Source organism: Episyrphus balteatus, chromosome 4, assembly GCF_945859705.1.
Source record: "Episyrphus balteatus chromosome 4, idEpiBalt1.1, whole genome shotgun sequence".
Classification (NCBI taxonomy): domain Eukaryota; kingdom Metazoa; phylum Arthropoda; class Insecta; order Diptera; family Syrphidae; genus Episyrphus; species Episyrphus balteatus.
The window spans coordinates 14607785-14613784 of record NC_079137.1 but is presented as its reverse complement, the minus strand read 5'-3'; positions in this window follow the sequence as shown (position 1 = coordinate 14613784).

Here is a 6000-nt window from a genome sequence, read left to right as displayed (position 1 = left end):
TATTGGAGTCATTATTTTTTTTACGCTTACTTTCTCTTCCAGCTTAACTATTGATATCATAATTCATAATAACAAATATGGCAAAGCTTGTTAAGTTTTTTTTTCAGTTAAATTATAATATTTAAAAAAGTTTCATTTATTTTTCCTAAAATTATATTACGCATACGCCCCAGTGCACATTGATTTTGTTTAACATTTAATACAATTGCTTCAATATATTTATAAATTAATACAAATTATTTGAGCAAATTATAATACATTGCTTACAAAAAAAAAGAACTGATGGCCTGGCGAAAATGTATACATATATGTACCTACTTACAAGTAAGATTGAAATAAATTTTTTTTTTCAAAAAACTAAATGCTCGATGTTTGCAGTAAAAATGTGTAATTCTTGGTTGCTTATCGATGATCAAAACAGATCCTTTTTCATTGAAAGTCTGATTTCTCAACGAAAAAAAAACCAGATCCTTTTTCATTGAAAGTCTAATTTCTCTTGGAAAATCAAGGTTTAAAAATTGTAAATAAAAAGTAAGAACTATAAATTGAGTTTGATATTCAATAAAACAAAATCAAAAAAATATAATAGAATAACAAAAAAAATAATGATAAAAATGAAAGCTTTACAAAATTTTAAATTATTCATGATTTAAAAGCATAATTTATATTAACCCTCTGTAGGCACACCTCTTTTTTGTGACGTGATAGGCACACGGGTGCGAATTTGGTTTATACTTTTTCATTTCGCTAGAACTTTCTTCGGTCACAATATTTTATAGAGAATCAAGTATGAAATTGATGTAGAATATTTCGAGGAATTCGAATATTGTATTCACAATTCCGAAAAAAAAATTTTGAAAATCTCCATAATTCCAAATACTTCTTCGTGGGTTATTGATATTATCTAAAAGTTACAGTTATAATTTGTTTTTTCTTGTGCTTTTATGGATCTCAAAATCTGATATGCTAAATCTCCGATTAAAAATAACAGAATCACTTTTTCTTAAGAGTGTACTAAAAAAATTAAAATATATGTAATTATTTTAGAAAAAAAACTTAGCACTCTTCGATTAATTCTAAATTCTTATAACGCATCAGTGCTAAAACGTGCATCCAAGTCGTGCATTTGAACGCTAAGCCTTTTTTTCGCAAAATGATTCATGTTGTTTATACAAATTAGTCATAATTTAAAATCTGTTAATAAAAGTAATTAATTAGAGATTTATAATATTTACACAACATTATGCTAATGAGTTGTATGTAAGCAGATAACTATAAAAATATGATTCAACCAATCACTTTTAAAGACGCATCTAAACATCCTAATTTGTCAAAATATAAATAAAAACTTGTTTAAGGTCATCCTGTTCTTCATGTTTATAGAACCAGTAGGTAGATAGTTATTAAAACCATCTTTTTTATTTAAATGAATAGTAAAAAAATATCAATTATTGATTTGTTTGATCTTCTATTTCCTGATTTTAACTTTTAACTGCCTCTATCTCATAAAACCTGTGTCATAATTGACATAATGCATTATTTATACTATAACCAAATACAATTTTACGGCAGGTCGTAAAAAAGTCAAACAATAAACTCAAAAACTACACAATTTCTGTTGAGATTGCAGTTCTTGACAACTTTTTTTTTTTCAAATGCATTCTCCTCATTTAACAACAAAACAAATATTTTTCTTCAAGTGTTCTTCAGAAACTTTTTCTTCTTCTTCTACCTAAACACTCTAAATGTTAATCTTCAATTGTGCAAAAAAAAAAAAGTAATAATTTTTCCAATCTAATCAATTTATTTTTGTTGTTTTCTGTGAAAACAAAAAGTGTCAAATAAAATAACGATAAAGAGAGAAGAAAACCATGTCAATCACAGCAACAAAGTTATAGCAACAGCAATTGCAGGCAAGCCAAGAAGCTCATAAACGCTCAATTTGTATAAGAGCGCACTTTGGAGCCCCCGCAGTGTGTGCAACAACCCTTGTCTATTTGAATTAATATTTCAACAAACTTTCACACTTGCAGGTTTTTTTTTTTTTCATTTTCATTCCCTCTAATACTCAACAATAGATTTGTGGTCTTGCGTTTCTCTACCCTCCTTACCCCTAGTTTCCTCCATCAAATTTGTCTATTGCCAAATGCAAGACCGCAAAGCAGAAAACAAAAAAAAAATACTAACAACAACGAATTTCAGTATCAAATCAAAACTAATAACAAGAACATTACACTAAAGCGGACGAAAACGAAAAAAAACTGAATAGAACAGAACAAAATAAGAAAAGAAAATAAAAAAAAATATAAAACACCAACAACATAAAGTTCAAGCAATTACTGTTCGCTTAAGCGCCCAGCCAATGGGGCCTCGCGATGAGGTGATATCCACCCAATCCCCAGCCACCGATGATGAGAGAATCGTCTAAAAATAGACGCCTTGCCTATAGCAGGCCCCAAGCCCCAACACTCTAGGTCTCTCGAGAGAGGGAGAACAACAGGGAAAGGGGGGCCATGTGTGTGTTGCTGTTATAGTTGCTGTCTTGTTGATGGCGGTGAATGAGGTGGGATCGTCGACGCCGACGACTCGACCGACGACGATGTTGGCGCTGCTTCTGAATCCAACAAGTTATATAGCAGCGCTACGCAAAAATTTCTTAGCTGTTAGATGGACACCGAAGAATTTGTAGATGACGAAGAGGGAAAGTTAGGCAAAGAGAGAGGTAACAAGTAGTGTTTTTGTCAGCCTCCTGTCGTCTCCAAAAGCGGATAGACAACGACTCTCTATCATCTAACGTTTAAATTCATAGATACTTTTTACCTACACATATTTGAGCAGTTGCACAAAACGCCGGCACAACACATAGATACTTTTTTGTAGTTGTACTGTTTAGCAGCTTTGCAAAGATAAAATAGACAAAATAAAGCTCTCACACGAGTAGTAGGCAGATGGATAGCATATTTTTTTTTGTTAAAGTGTGCAAGTAATTTGCTGTTTTTTTCTAGTTTCTTGACATGACTTTGACAGCTCAAAATTTAAATGAAAATAGTAAAGTGCAATTGATAGATAGATAAGTGCTATATGGAGGTGCTTGGTTAAAACATTGCTCTTATCGTTCTTGTTTATGTGTGACGACACATTAAGAAAATATGGTCGGTATACGATGCTTGATACTTTACAAAGGCAGTAACTTGTCTTACTTAATTGTTATCAGCATTTTTGGCAGATTTCTCGATTTCGGTTTGACTTAAAATTAACATTTATATGGAGTAACAAAGTTTGTTAGGTACCTATTTAAAGTTCAAGTCGTTATCATAAAGGTGTTAAATTTTGTAACTCAAGCTTGAAATAAGTTCACTATTTCGAGGTAATTTGCTGCAGATTGGGCTGAATCGCTGGTTCTTCGGAGCTTCAATTAATAATCCGGAGTCTTTGAGTCTACTAAAATCAGCAAATTTTAATTAAGTTGACGTTTATATAGACCAAGAAAAAAGATCTGAGCTTTGGACAATCATACTGCAGATCCGGATTTGTTGAGGGTTGTTCTTGGCAAATTGTAACAAGAGTTCGTTCATCACAAAATTTTAGAAAAACTGCTAGATTTAAGTACTCTGAATAAATCTTAGTTCCACTTGGTCTTTGGTTTAAATTTCGAAGCTTGTCAATGCTTTAGATAGAACAAAAGCCTTAATTGTACCCCTGTTCTGATCAAACTTGGACTGCAAAAATGGCAGACTTCATTAAAAGTCAATCGTATTCGGGTGGGAAAAATACTGTCTTCCACAACTCTTTTGTCTGTCTGCATAAAATACCGCACAGTAAATGGATCAATTTATTCCAAAATTAGTATGTATCCAGCATTTTAAAAGACTCCTGAGGACTTTTGGAATATTATTCTTTATAATCAAGTATAAGTAAATAAATATCTATGATATAATTTTTCAATTTTTGTTTTCAAACTTCTTAAGCTTACTCTTAGGGTGGAATTTATAGTCGTCTTTAAAGTTAAGTTTCTTAACTTCTAGTTTATTTAACTTTATTTTTGGTATATTTAACTAATAGGTATCTGGTATTTTTTTTTTTACTATTTTATGATCAAAAATACCAGAAGTAAAGATATCCCTGGAGCTATTTTTCAGTATGTCTGTTAAGTTAAGAAATAAATATGTTAACCATATATCTTTGCCGCCGGGTACAAAGGGGTTAAGTCATAAATGATAGTTTGCCAGAAAATGCGAAGTTGAGCTAATCGATGAATTTTTGAGTATTGATCCTCTTATTTTTATGGGAAAGAGTTGTTCTAAATTTATGTTTTTGATACCAAACAAAAAAGAAAAAAGAGGTTATTCTTATTTCATCGAAACCCGAAAAGTGCAATTTTGTGACTTAACCCCTTTGTACCCGGCGGCGAAGATATAACATATAATAAATTCACTTTAAAATATATGGCTTTTTATCTTTTTTTTTTGTTATTTAACTTTATTATTAATGTTTGTATTTTTTTAAGTCACATACATTCACATATATCATTGTTATTTATTTTACAAGGTTTATAAATCTCATAAATATTTGTGTAGGTGTTAAAACTAAAGATTATATATTATTATCTCCATAAAATTGAAAAAAAAAAAATTATAAATTTGACAACTTTTTTTTCAATAAAATTTGGGTGTAACTTTTAAAATCATATTTATTTTATTTGACAGATTTATTAAGTATGTACATAATTTTTTTCATTTAAATCAAAACTAAGACTTAAATCCAAATTATTTAAGTGCCTTCCGCCATTAATAAATGTATCAATTTTTAAAAGTTTTGCTTAGATTTGAAGATTAATATCTGTGTTCAAATGTATCTACGACATTAGTAACAATATATAATAAAAGTATCAAGCTAATAACAATATAACTACGTTTTATTCTGTGTGTTAATTTTTTTCTTTGCAAAAAAAAAACACTCCACCTGTTTAAATTTAGTGTTAGCGGCATTTGTTTGATAAATGAGAAGAGGATTATAACGCACGCAACAGCTTCCCTAGGTAATTTACATTCTACTATACATAATAATATATACTAAACGAAACAGTAGTCAGATATTAATGAAGCCATAAAAGATGACATGTCATTAATAGTAGATATGTATATAAAATTATAGCACATATCGCCTAGTTAGATTTATAAAAATAGACTATAAAGGTACGGTTTTGGGTGGTTTAGAATTTTTAAAAAGTCCTGAAGTTTCCTCTGTCCGCTAGTTTTCTTATGAAGGGTAAAAGTTCATAACTTTTTTTTTATTTTTCTTAGATACAAATTCTTAAAACAAAGTTATTTCTTTTGGAAAAAACCACAATTGCGATAATTTTCGAGTTACAAAAGCTAAAATCACCATCAGCTAAAAAAATCTGGTAAGTGTTCTTGTATTATGTAATTTTTATGTAGGTTATGTAGGTAATTTTGTTTATCCAAAATTTAATTAAAAATCATAGACCCTCCAACAAAAATCCAGCTATGAATTCTAAAGCAACAAAAGACACATTTTAATATCGATTTGAAGCAACAATTTTATTTATAGCCCAGGGAAATTAGTAATTTAAATCGCATTTTTCGCGGGACAAAATTTTTTTCATGGAATGTGTTCGGGTGGTTGTCCTTATCATAAAAGTCAATTTGTTGGGAAAATTGGAGGTTGGGAACAGCCGCCATCTTGGAAAAGAGATTGGTATCGTTTTTATTGAATAGCTCCATTGTTATTCATTTTAACAGAAAATGTCAAAGGTAGGACTTATTAACAATAAAATTATCTAAACAATGATATACAAAACAATTCCGTGCGTTGATTAAATAAAATTTTATAGTTGGTCAAAGTGCGGCTTTGTATCGCAAGGTTGGGACAAAATGACATTTTTTCATACATATATCTGACGAACTTTTGATTTGTTTGGATAATTCTTCAAGAATGAATTATAGTACTTATAATTACCTATAAAATGAGCCCACAATC